This window comes from Parasteatoda tepidariorum, chromosome 5 (assembly GCF_043381705.1).
Source record: "Parasteatoda tepidariorum isolate YZ-2023 chromosome 5, CAS_Ptep_4.0, whole genome shotgun sequence".
NCBI classification, from domain to species: domain Eukaryota; kingdom Metazoa; phylum Arthropoda; class Arachnida; order Araneae; family Theridiidae; genus Parasteatoda; species Parasteatoda tepidariorum.
The window spans coordinates 41,360,389-41,375,037 of record NC_092208.1 but is presented as its reverse complement, the minus strand read 5'-3'; the positions used below and the strand labels follow the sequence as shown (position 1 = coordinate 41,375,037).

At 28.8% G+C, this 14,649-nt stretch overlaps 1 protein-coding gene across 2 annotated transcripts in view; it reads right to left on the bottom strand.

The window, feature by feature from the left end:
• Positions 1-7,645, bottom strand: part of LOC107439155 (polypeptide N-acetylgalactosaminyltransferase 13) — a 316,714-nt gene extending 309,069 nt beyond the window's left edge. Inside the window, exon 1 of one of the 2 annotated variants that reach the window (XM_021148903.3) lies at positions 7,313-7,645. The gene's annotated coding sequence lies outside the window, so the exon portion shown is untranslated. The remainder of the gene's footprint in view (positions 1-7,312) is intronic. The other variant, XM_071181345.1, reaches the window with a different exon arrangement.
• Between the last annotated feature and the right edge of the window lie 7,004 nt (positions 7,646-14,649).

Below are 14,649 nucleotides of genomic sequence, written 5' to 3'. Positions count from 1 at the left end.
GATATCAAATATCTTTTTACTTGCTTATCCGAAAACTTTAATTATCCGCGCGATTTGGAAGCGAAAGTTTGCTATTAATGATTAGAAAACGAATCTCAAGTTTCAGAAATGCAGCTTGATATTTTTAAATTTGCATTTTATGAATTTTGCTTTTATGTGCCATTAAGCAATGTTGCCTTTTGATATCTTTATTACGTAAGACAGCGTACTTTTGAGCAGACGATATTATTTATAGTTATTTTAAAAAAGAATTTTTATTTGTAGCACTAACGAGGTCGGCAAATACTTCAGAACTAAAATAACATTTTAATGACTGTATTTCTTTTACATGATCTTCCGAATCATTAATTTCTTAAGTCATAATATTTACCTAAAATCAAAGCAGAATTATAAACTTTTTCTGTTTTGTTTTTTTAAATTCATAGTTTATTTAAAAAATCTAACAATCACAAGAGGAATATTTTAACTACAGATTGAACTCCAGTGGAAAGCTTTACGAATTTTATCAAAAAAATTCTTAAGTTGTGTTTTTGCAATTTAATACAAATAAGTAAATCAAGGAAATCAGAACTTAAAGGTGGTTAACTATTTAGTTTATAGTAATTGTTATGCATTCGAGTTTTCTTAAACACATAAAATCTGTCAAAAGAATCTGTTTATTTACCTCTGAAGTATTGTTAATGCTTACTCTTTTCGTTAAAGAGTTTTCTAAGAGGTATCTCAAGACACCAGGAACTTTTAAAACATCTGTTTGGTTAATAATAGTCTCTGAAGGAACTAATTAATTAAAAAGGGGTAAAAACATCAGATGTGATAGAATAACATTCGTAAAGAATCAAGGTTTTTCTTTCGATTTGGTTAAATATCGTTGCCCAATACCTGTGGAAATACCTGGTATATTTCATGACGTTTTTGGAAAGTATTAAAGTAGCTAGGTAGAATTTTTGAAATTAAATTTAGACATTGCCGAAACAAAATATTTGAATCTTATTTGCTTTTTTAAAAAATTAAAACTGTGCAGTATCATTTAAAGCTCTAAATTTGTAAAGTATATTCGAAAAACAAATAATGTAACAGTAATTGTTGCAATTGGGCAATTGCGAAAGATTCCTGTTACATTATTTGTTACAGGAATTATACATGTTACATTATTTGTAACAGGAATTATACGTGTTACATTATTTGTAACAGGAATTTATATATTAATAAATTCAAGACATTTTGATAGTATCTGATAAACCTGAAAATAACCAACAACTATTGCCCAAGCATCTCGTTGCTCCATCTCTCTGCACTCATTTAAATTGCTGGTCCGAAACCAATTCCGGAACATGCTCTCAGAGAATTTCCGTAAAAGCAATATACACAAAACCTGGTTCAACCATATTTTAACTATCCCAANAAAATTAAAGCTATGCAGTATCATTTAAAGCTCTAAATTTGTAAAGTATATTCGAAAAACAAATAATGTAACAGTAATTGTTGCAATTGGGCAATTGCGAAAGATTCCTGTTACATTATTTGTAACAGGAATTATACATGTTACATTATTTGTAACAGGAATTATACATGTTACATTATTTGTAACAGGAATTATACATGTTACATTATTTGTAACAGGAATTATACGTGTTACATTATTTGTAACAGGAATTCATATATTAATAAATTCAAGACATTTTGATAGTATCTGATAAACCTGAAAATAACCACTCGCCTCGTCGCGAGTCAACAAAGAAGAGTGGCGACAACAATTAAATAAGCAACGGGGCACTTTTTTCCATATTTTTTTTTAATTGTTTTATGGCATATAGAATTTTCTTGCACGGCAAAGTCAGTATGTTTAACCAAATTTTGTCGAATGTTTTATTTTTATTGTAAAATTAACTTTAAAGCCGTAGATAATTTCTAAGATAATTTTTTTTTCAAAAGTATAGTTTAATCCAAGCAAAAAATGGCTATTAAATGAAAGGACCTATCGGTATTGGTCACCGACCTATTGGGTGTGAGGAAGAGTGGCTACTAAGTTATTAGAGTCTAATGGCTACTGGCTTCTAACAGAAAATTTAAATTTTCAGCTCTAGTATCTGTGACTTCTTGTTTAATATTAAATGTAAGCACGTGTTTTACCGCTGTCAAAATACATCGTCAAAATATTTCTTAGAGTCAATCCACTAAAATCAATCCATTAGAGTCAATCATAAATAAAATGTCACGCTTAATAATTTAAACAAATATTCACTAATATTAGATAACACTTCAGATTTAAAGAAAAACACTATTTCATATTTATATAAGTTTTATTCAATGTAAATAGTTTTAAAAGAGGCACAAGTTTTATCGAGAAAAAATTTTTTTAAATACAATTATTCGTTCCTAAATTCTGAAAGTGCACTAACACGATATATTGCTTTTGATAATGTATCAAACTTTTTGATATGAAAAAGGTAAACATCGATTTTCAAATTTACAGTGGTAGTAAAGCTAAAAATAAATGTTCAATTAAATCATGGGTGTTTAATGGTTTTTATTGTCACAAAACATAATGCTGCAAGAAGCCTAGACTCTACACAGCGAATATATATTATGGAGTTAAATTGCTTCTAATATTAGAGGTTGTTTTGCTAATTTTTAACATCACGTAATTGAATCACTGGTGAAAAAACAGTAGAATTTCAGCTAATTAAACAAATTTAACTGTCATTCAACGACCATAGTAAAATATCTTACATAAAAAGCATGAAAATCGACATCTATGCGTTTTTGGCTCATACAAAAAAATACGATCTAACTATTATAGACTAAAGCAAAACGTAACTTGAATAAAGTACAAATGAAAAGTACATAAATTTACCTACCCCCAATAGTTTCAGTTCCATAAACAAGTTGTTTACACAGCACTAAAACTGCTCAATGGGCTGTTGGAGACGGTCTGGGAAACATTTCATATCCGAAGACATACCATAACAGTTTTGATCCTCTGCGGAGGGGATGGCTCTCCGCTTTAGTAGCCCAACGACTTGCGCGAGAAGTCAGCTCCTAACTGTAGAACAGTTTAACAAAACCGATACCGAAGATCTCTAATCAAGAATCTTCCTCAGTGTCTAAACGTCAAATTTATATACTTTCATTAGTGCTTTATTCTTATTTTAATTTAAATGCAAAGTTTTTAGATTATTTAGATTTTCACTCATTAAAAAAATCTTATTGAAAGCAATGTCTTCAATGCAATGAATGATGAAAGCAATGTCCTTTTAACATTAACTAGAATTCCTACCGAGAACAAACATTTCCCAAACGTTCATGGGGACAATTATAAACATATTAGTTGCTAATTACATGACGATTTTAGAGCTCAGAGATTTGAAGATTTATACACCAGAACGTTTAACTTAGAGTTATGAAACTTGAAATTTAAAACAATGATATACTTCAATTATGCTATGTCAAAAGTTTCGATAGGATTTCTTTATATAATCCTACAGTTTACCAACTGCTTTAATGGAGAAAGGCCCTTCAATTTTTAATATCTACTAACGTTCGTATTTCTATATGACTGTTTTCTTAGTGTAAACAATTGCATGTTTTAGCAGGAAAATCACCTATCAAAAAAACTATTTATTCCCGCACAAATTGATTGCCTTTCCTCTTTTTGGTAAACACCTCAATTGTTCATTTAGAATAAGATTCAGCACAACAAAGTTTTCAAAAATATGAAAGAAAGAAAATTAGTTTAATGTGGTCAAATATTGATGATGTTCATATACCTCGCACTAGAGCTGCACAATGGGCTATTGGCGACGGTCAAGAAAACATCCCTGAAGATTATCCGAAGGCATGCCATCACAATTTTGATCCTCTGCAGAGGGAATGGCAAACACGTTTCGGTAGCCCAACCACCTGCACGTGAAAGCTAACACTTTACGGTAGAACAGTTTAACGAGGACCAATACCGCACACCCTCGGTCCCTACGCAGACTGATCCAAGTGGTCACCCACCCGCACACTGACCCCAGCCAGTGATGCTTGACTTCGGTGATCTGTTGGGAACCTTGTCTAAACGATCAGTCCTCTACGAAATGCGGTTGATTATTATAATTTAAAACTTGACTTTATTCTTTGGAATTTCATGAAATCACTGTAAAAAAAGTTTAAGATGGCTAAACTAATTTAAGGGAATAGAAATAACATTTTATAACAAGCCGCTAATTTACAATCAAGCATCTTTTAGAGACTCTCTTTTTTGGAAATTTTTCTCTCGGCTGTAATTGGTCCTCATTATAATGCTAATTTTCATATCTTCTAATATTTGTTACTTGAACTAAAAAAGAAGTAAAGACGCATTTTTATTTATTTAAGAAAATGCCAAACAGGATATCTAGTTGTTAAAGACCGCTGGATTGTAAAATCGCTAGCCGGTCATCGTTGATAATTTAAACAAACTTTGAGTTCTTACTATTCAGTTATTCTAGTCAGAATTAACTTTTGTTTAAAGATAATAACAATGCTAAATATTGAATAAAATGTCATTTTTAAACACTTTAAATTCATCTCCGAAGCTTGATTTAAAATGCAAAATCAGATTTTTCGAAGATCCTCGTTGATTGAGAGCAGAAATGCTTATTGTAAATTTGAATGCGTGAAATAAAAGTATTTAACAAGCATGCATATAAAAATCAATTTTGCGGATGATTAAAATTACGTACTACATACATTAATAAAGAATTTAAACAATCCTACAAAACTTCAAAAACGCGGTCATTTTAAACTCAGTGAAATGATAGTTATAATTGCTCGTATCATTGTGAAGCACTACTGAACATAATGAAAGGCGCAACAAATCCATTTTGTAATTTGAAAATGGTAAAAAAATATTTTTTGAGTACCATATAATGTATCGATTTTACGCGAAATAATAAATTTATAAAATTATGTATCAAAACTTTGACAAACACACCACTGAACTCAGAGGTAAGTTTTTAAATTGTCCAGTTCATATTGGTGTATATCCTAAAAAATACTCGATAAGTATCAATTTGCGTATCATATAACGAATCTCAATTTTGAACTTCAATAAAATATAAATGTAGAAAATATTCACTAAAACACAAACATGAAAATCCGGAACTCGGCGAAAAGTTTAAATTTCTAAGTCACAGTGAATGAAATTACGGTTCACCAAAAAAAAAAACTTGAATCTAATATACAGAATCTAATTTACAGAATCTAAATCTTGAATCTAATTTGCACATCATAAATATCAGTAGCATACGCAGACTTGGGTGCGCCCCAACTTAGACTGACCATAAAAAATTTAAAATTATATGAAAAAAAAAAGGCTGATGAAGAGATTCTTATTAATTTTATTTTAATTCAATTTACGAAAATGAAAATAGTAATTGTGATGAAAAGGTAGAATTAAGGTACTAAATTGACACACTGTATACATTTACCACATTGAAATGAATTTTTTTTTTTTTTTTACAATTGGAAATAACTCATTAAAGTAATTGTATTCATAGTTCAGTTGAGAGTTATTATTTATGAAGTTAATTAAAGATAATTTTATAATTTTTTTTTAATAATGGAAGAAAATAACTCACAAAAGTAATTATATTCATAGTTTAGTTAAGGATTATTATTTATAAAGTAAACCAAATATTTTATAAAAAAAAAATATTTTGATTTTAACGTATGGTGTTATTTTTTCTCTTGAGTGCGACCTCAAACTTCTTGCCCCGCACCGGGATTGCGGAAATGTTATTTAAGCCTCTAATAAATATTAAATTCTTATTTCACTCAACTTTGAAAATTTTTTATAACGATCAAAATACAGATTTTTAATTTACTCATTGAAAATGTGAAATTCATATTCCCATTCAACTTTGATCAAACTCTATAATTTGATCTACTTTATTGTCAACTATTTATCAAACTCTCACTATAACAACAAAATATACCAATGTTCATTTTTCACATCAAAAATATTAAATACATATTTAATAACTTTTAAAACTATTACGAGTTATAACTATGCACTCTGAAAACTTAAAGCATGGTCATAGAGTAGGTTTTAATTTACGGTTTCCCGGAAGGAAATAAAAACGGAAAAACTTATCATTAAATGTGATTTATGTATACATCTTCGATGCATGTGAAGTACAAAACGTTCTTAGCACAAAAAACGCGAGCAACAGATTTATTTTCGCTCTTAATACACTCGTGATTACAGGATACGGTACACGCTCAAGATAACAGAGAGAAAAAATCCCTTATGCACGAAACACGTCTAATGAAAATGAGATTTCATCGGCCTAGTTTTCGGAATTAGTCATTTCCGAAGAACGATGGATAAAAACTTAAAATGATATATTAATTTACACTGTCAACACCATGAATTGAAGAAAATTGTTATTTTATCAGCATCTTGACATGTCACGTAAGTTTGAGATATTAAAAATAGTTCGAGATTTTGCTACAAAAAAAAATTTTTTACTTTTTGCGAAACGCCCTTTCTCTTCTCTTTTTATTTTAAATATGTTAATATATGTTATTATAAACTCAACAAATGTTAGTATACTCAGCTAATTATGATATATTACGAATTTGATAAATGTATCATTCAATAATTAGAATAATATTGCTTGATAATTTCACTCACTTCATTGACAATTAGGTATTACTATCCACCGTATCATGCAGATTAAAGAAAAGGAGACATTATTTAGTCTATGAAAACTTCAAAATTTAAAGTTTCAAGAGTCCGTTTTAAATTTATTTTTATCGAAAACTACTTCAATAAAATCAATAAATTTAACAAAAAAGTTTTAAGCATATGTTTTAAAAGGAAAAAGTTCAAAGTTAAATTATTTACATAAAATTCTACATTTGCATTACTAAAGTTTTAAATCTAATTTCTCATAAAATATTCAATTGTAATTTTCTGTGCTGTTACCATTATTTAATAAAAGTTACTTAAATATATTTTTTTATTAGTTATTTGTATATAATAGCAATATAATAATTTTAAAATTTAATCTTTAATTATTGTTATTCGCGTATTTTCTTCTAAATTGAATACAATACGTTAAAAAGTTGTTTTGCTAGTTAACGAGAAATTTAAGTGCTTAACTAGTTCGCGTTTCAAAAAGCAGAAAACTGTAAATTTAATGACAATATTTATTTTAAAAATACTAACGAATTTTACTTAACGAATAACAACATTAAATAGTAGTTTCAATAATATTAAGTTTTTTTAGAAGAAAAAAAAATACAATAAAGTTTTTTTTTACTAAAGGGAAAAAAAACATACCTTTTTCTTGATAAATCTGTTTTCAAATTTAAAGAATATAAATATTAAAAATAATCCTTAAATATGTAGCAATAACGTCAATTTCTAATCATTTTCACCAGAATGTAGGAAAATATATCAAATCATGTCATTCCCTTTTTTTTTTAAAAAAATGAACCACTTCACATAATAACTCACAACCACGAGCAAAACAAAGTCACAGAGCCAGAGCACAACATCAACAAAAAGGAACAAAACCAGCGAACAATTGATTCACCAAAGCTAGCAGCAGCCGGTGTCATCTAACATTACTCTACATTGGCACGAGGAATAAGAATGATTCGTTTCTTATGCAACCGCAAGAGGGCGCACTCCGTCGACTCGTATATTTCAAAGAAGAAGAAGGGGTAAAGCGCAGGTTTAGTAGTCTATTCTTCACTGTAATGCGAAGGGCTGGGGAAGTAATTTCTCTGAAAAATTAAAGCATTTGTTTTTAAGATTGATGATGAGGATGAGAATTAGTTTTCAGCGAGGCTCTTGCATCTGTTGTTGGTTTTATTTATTTAATTCAATTAGATTTTCAAACTAGCGCAAAGAAACGTCTGGCATAGAATTAAGTCAACTATTCTATTCTTAATGTATTTTAAGATGTATCTGTGCAGTTTTAGATTAAATTATCCCCTTACAAAAAATAAAATAAAATAAAAAATAAACATTTAGTAAACAAAATAAAATTTACTTAGTCTCTTAAGAAATATAACTTACTTAAATATATAAATTTTGATGAAATATAAGCAGGTTTTATTTTACACACGAAACAGACTTATTTATTTCGAACAGATTTTATTTTATTTTGTATTAGTAATTGCGCATTTTATTTTATTTTACCCACCTAGATTTAAATTTACTTTGTCCTCATGTAGTGGATGTTAATGTTGAAATATTTGTTATATTGGATCAAGCATTGAAAAAAGAAATATTCCCCTTGGAGAACATATTAAGTAAAGTAACTGAATTTGAACAGGAAAACCACGAAATCTCCCTACATTCTGCAAGACCATACTAGAGCTTTAACGCTTATTCACTTAGATATTGTACAATGTGCGGTGATTGGTTGTATGAGGGTAGCAAAATACGAACCAATCAAGCATATACTAGTCGGGAATCAAATCCGAGCAGCCTGTTTCAAAGGTGAATATGAGCACACTATCATTCAAGCTTAAATATGAGTAGACTGAAAAATGTGGTATATTATTAAAAAAGTTTAATATCAAACATTCATTTTAAATATCGCACGGATAAACTATGCCTTGATTCTGGTATATATGCCTGCCCACTATGTACCGTTAAACTGATTTTTGTAAAACCTTATTTTGATCATAAAACACTGCTCCTAATAGATCACCGAAGTCGCGCATCACTCGAATCAATCAGTAAACGGATAGGTGACCACTTTGATTAGTCTGCAAAAGGACCGATATCAGTCCTCGTTCTACCATAATGTTTACGAGATACCAAAGTAGGGGAGCCATCCCCTCTGCAGAGGATCAAAACTATGAGGAGGAAGTGAAAGCTTACTTTGCTAGTGTGGGTCTTCCTGGCCAAGCAATATCGCCCTTCCACCATACTGTTTGTAGTGCAGATGTAGGGGATTTGAATCTTGCCTAGATGTACTTCTGTATTGCTTTTCTCTAATTTGGTTTTCATACTGACAGAGGCTTATAAACCATACTTTGTAATGAGCCCACAAGTATGATTAAGCATGTGTACTTATACTTTTATTTACTTCACACTATGAACTATTGGCGACTGTCCGGGAAACATCCCTGAAGATGATCTGGAGACAACATACGTAAGTCACATCCCGTTTTACAGGAAAGACGCAATCACACACCATCAATCTATCCACAGATCGTAATTTTGACCTGAACCAGAGCTCATCAATCTCCGATGAAGTACTTCCAGAGGTTTCGATTTGTTCCGAGAACTTAGAGGACTTTGTGACCCTGACAAATTTAGCAAGAACCAATCACAATTTCGTACACGGGGAGTCTTCAGCCGGTGGGTATCGAACTCACCACCTCTCGGACGTGGGCCCAACTTCCTACCAGCCAGGCTATCCCTGTCATGCATAAGTATGCGTAGCAATAAATAAAATAAAAACTTTGCCAGTCTTTCCAGCATGTAAAAGCAAACACTCCGTGGGTATCTGAGAATTACACCACCCTGTACAAATACGTATTAAATCTTATTGCTGAATCTTAAACATCGTTTTTGTACCACCTTGTAGCATTGAAGAATTATACTTAAATAAAATTACTTGTTATAAGCATTCGTTTTATAATTGTTCATTATCAAAAAGAGTATTGAAAAGCGATAATCAAAGATTAACCTTTCCTTACAGAGACTGTCCATGTATGGTGCTGCCATCTATGCGTGAATGAGAGCATCGTATTCTAAAAAGACCAGGATCACAAATTGAAGAGTGCAGGACAGTGGAAACTCCACATGTATTGAATAGAATGGAATGGGGGAAATATTTTAGTGTCAATGCTGGACTCGAACCCCGCACTATCGGTCGTAAGATTCACAGATTAGCCCTCTCGGATATAATATGTATCCAGCCGCAAGGAACTAATTGGCTTCATTAGGTGTGCCTAATTGGTGCGATAAAATTCTAATTGCTTAACCGTATTAGGTGAAGGCAGTTAATAAACGGTTTTTCTTATAGTTAGTAGTTTGAATACCATCTTATTTATAGTTATTTGACAGTTTTGTTTTAATGTGGTGAAATAACATTTAAATAAATTGTTATTTAACCATTTTTTTCCAAAAAAGAATTTTTGACCGTGAAATGTTTCAAAAACTTTGCTCATTTTGATCCTTATATTCCTTAACTTTTGTATAAAATTTTCCAATTACTCATTTTGGATGTTTGAGACAAGTATGCTTGAACAATTATGTTAGAAATTGAGACAGGAAATATTAGGATAGATAACATAGTATATTAGCATAAAAAAACATAAATTCATAATTATTTTTTCGAAATTAATGCATTTTTAAATAAAAAATATATTTATAAATATATTACTTTTTCAAAAATTATACTTCGTTAAAACATATGGATTTTAAACAGTTATATTTTTAATTTGGAAACAATCTAACAAGAGCAAAAAATAAAACAATTTGAAATAATTTTATTCTTGTATGAAATAAAAAATACTTCTTCGCATATTAAGAATCACTATTAATTGAATGTATTATTTATTGGCTTAAATCCAACTATATAATTGCATGAAAAATATATAAATTGAAAATTTTTTCAAAAAGAATGCTTCATTAAAACATGTGGTATTTACCAAATCAGAATTATACTTTGGAAAAATTTAAATAGGAAAAAATAATATTTTGATATAAAGATATTTTATTCGTCAACTTGATGAAAAGAAATTATTGTATCTCATAGTAAAAAATGCTATTTACTCGATATAAATCATTCTTGATTAGAATCCAAATATATAATTATTAAAATATTAAATAGAACATACATAAAAATATACAAATAACATACATAAAAAAACATATACTTAACACACATACCTAGCATACACATTCAAAAAAAACATTTTATTTCATAGTAAAAATTGCCATTTACTCGATATAAATCTTTCTTGATTAGAATTCAATATATAATTATTTAAATATTAAACAGAACATGTATAAAAAATATGCAAATAACATACAAAAAAACATATATACTTAACATACATACCTAACATACATATATAACATAAAAAGCCTGTGCATAAAAATATACATAAAACATATATGCGTAAAATATATAATCATAGAACGTTCATAGAAAAACATGTATACATAAATATTATATAGCCACAGATAAAAGCACTTTATTTAACAATTGGTATTTAAAGAATCAGATATATAGTTTGGGAACAATTAAATTTGAAACTATATAATGTAAGTTATAAATAAATTTTCTTCCTGAATTGAATTTTAAAAAAAATTCAGAGCATATTAAAAATCACCATAACCACGATATATTTTTTATTAGTTGTAAACCAGATATATAATTAAATAAAAAAATTTCAAAAGGAATGCTTGATTAAAACAAGTAGAATTTCGTCAAAATATAATCTATTATAAATGCATATCTTTGACACAATAAAATATGGAACAAATTTTTTCATACAGATTCTAAAGTTATTTTATTCCTGACAAAGTAAAAAAATGGCTTATTAAAAATCGATGCATTTTTGTTGGATAGAATCCAAATATATAAAAACACAAAAAGTCTATACATTATCACGTTTTTAAAACGAATATTTCATTAAAACACTTTTGGTACTTTTTTCCGTCAGATTTATAGTTTGAGAACAATTAGTTATGAAAAAAAATAATACAAAGTAGGATTTAAAGCCATTTTATTCTTCAATGGAATAAAAAAAACATTTTATCGCGTATTAAAAATCACCATTAATTCCACATACTCCACATATTTCTCTGATTGGATAGAATCCAACCAAAGAAAAAAGACACCATTATCCTTTCGACAAAAATGATGAAGATGTTATGTGAATTTACTGTCTCTGGAGAAAATGCGTACGAATACATTTCGGAAAATACTTATATCTATATTTTTTCAAACAACTAGGCAATTTTCGAAAAAGTATTTTCCTTTATATTTGAAAGATTTTTTTTATTAAACGACATACTCAGGATTTTCGAGTAGATAGCTTAAAAAAAAACTCTACTTAGAAGTATTGAATTTGCAAATATATAAAAGGCGTCTCAATTTCTTTCATTTAGAAGATAGTATGAATCGTTAAGAACTTCTATATTTTACTACTGCTGTTTACGTAACAAAATACCTTTTCTATATTTTAACTGTTTTTCTTACATAATAAGTTTAAAATTGAAGGAAAAATCGGTTTGAAATAAGCCTTATTGATCTTTTTCTTAATTTCTTAACCTCAACTAAATTTCTTTCATTTAAAATATAGTATGAATCGTTAAGAACTTCTATATTCTACTACTGCTATTTACGTAACAAGATACCTTTACTATATTTTAACTGTTTTTCTTACATAATAAGTTTAAATTTGAAGGAAAAATCGGTTTCAAATAAGCCTTATTGATCTTTTTCTTAATTTCGTAGCCTCATCTAAATTTCTTTCATTTTAAATATAGTATAAATCGTTAAGAACTTCTGCATTTTACTACTGCTGTTTACGTAACAAAATACCTTTTCTATATTTTAACGGTTTTCCTTACATAATAAGTTTAAAATTGAAGGAAAAATCGGTTTGAAATAAGCCTTATTGATCTTTTTCTTAATTTCTTAACCTCATCTCAATTTCTTTCATTTAAAATATAGTATAAATCGATAAGAACTTCTACATTTTACTACTGCTGTTTACGTATACCGTTACTATATTTTAGCTGTTTTACTTACATAATAAGTTTAAAATTGAAGGAAAAATCGGTTTGAAATAAGCCTTATTGATCTTTTTCTTAATTTCTTAACCTCATCTCAATTTCTTTCATTTAAAATGTAGTATAAATCGATAAGAACTTCTATATTTTACTACTGCTGTTTACATAACAAGATACCGTTACTATATTTTAACTGTTTTACTTACATAATAAGTTCAAAATTAAAGGAAAAATCGGTTTGAAATAAGCCTTATTGATCTTTTTCTTAATTTCTTAACCTCATCTAAATTTCCCTTCGTTATTAAATTAGGAAACGAGACTTAAACACACATATATTATAAAAACAAATTTCTAAGTTCTTCTTTTAATTTTTTACTATGTAATTTTTTTAAGTTGATAATGAAATCCGCTTTAAAATGAAAGCCTTCAGATGCATTCGCTTAATTAGTTTATTTTTCTTCTACTTGTAATTAGTTTAAAAGATAAAAATGACTGCAGTCTTTCTTCTTTTTTTTTAAAGAAACATCATACAATTACTCTAATTAATGAGCTAACAACCTGTCGTTTAAGAAAGTACCTAACACATTTTCGTAGATAAATTGGATATATCAGTGCACAAATTTATAAGAGTAATATAAATTTTTGAAAAGATTTAAATAAGTTTTAGTTTCAGTGACAGTTTTAGTTTAATGTTTCCGTTCATAAGTTTTAGTTTTAGTTGACAGCGCTACAGATTTTTAAGAGTTTCAAGTCAATATTCTATTTAATATCTAGACCCGAAAGTTAATCTTACTTTACCTTTTTTTAAGATGATCTAGTAACTAAACACATTAATCATTTTTTCACATCTGTTTATCGTAAACATTTTGCCGTCTCTGGATCCCCTCTTGCTAATTCTAAACGCTCTAATTGCCAGAAAATTTCTGCGTTTCACACTTCCGTTTACCGCGCATTAAAGCTTTGCTTTGACACTTCTTTAAACTCCTAAACTTCCTCCGATCGTTTGCTGTTAATCGTGGATTATCGGTAAACGATATAGCTCTTACTAAACCCATTAGAGATAAAAGCTCTTTTTTTTAATCTTATTGCTCGTTACTTTACAGTTTTTCTCTCTCATTTGCTACAAAATTGCCCAATAGCCTACTCTGTTTTGGTTTTAAAAGTCATTTTCAGGTCTGTTAACGAAATTAAATTTAATTTATTTAAAGAATCTTTCAGCGTTAAAAATAACTCAGGCATTTACCACGTACCTTCCCAGTGAGACCTTGGCTATATCGAACAAACCATACGTGTTTTAACGTTTAGGCTAAAGGAAAACGATTAATATATCCATTATGAAGAATGCGATAAATCATCAGTTGTAACACATTGTTAGAATTTTGATCATAAATTCTATTTCGACAGTATTAAAATTATTTCCACATCTCTCACATCAGCTCATCTTGATTGCCTGGAATCATGTTTCATTCATATAAATGTAACTTCCCTTGTTAATGACTTGAAATCCTCAGCACCTCTTCAAAGCGCGTGGAAATGCATTTTGCTGTAATTTGACTCTCTCGGCGTTTTTAATTTCGTTTTGAAACAGTAATTATTTTCTGTTTAACACTCTCGGCTACCGCGGTTTTTCTAGTTTTGTTTTTTATCTTTTTTTCCTTTGGACATTTTACATGTTATATTTCAAACCACTTTTGTTTTCCTCATCAACTTCTGGCAAGTCTTGAAAATAGGCGTTTATTTTTGAGACCTTGAAATACGTCTACTTTTATTACCAACTTTAAATTTTTTTGAAGCCAATGAAATTTTATATCATTAAGTATACCACATATTCTTGTTGATTGTGTTGATAGATATTTTTTATCTGTATTTTTTAATTATAATTTATTTAAAAAAAAAGCTGAACA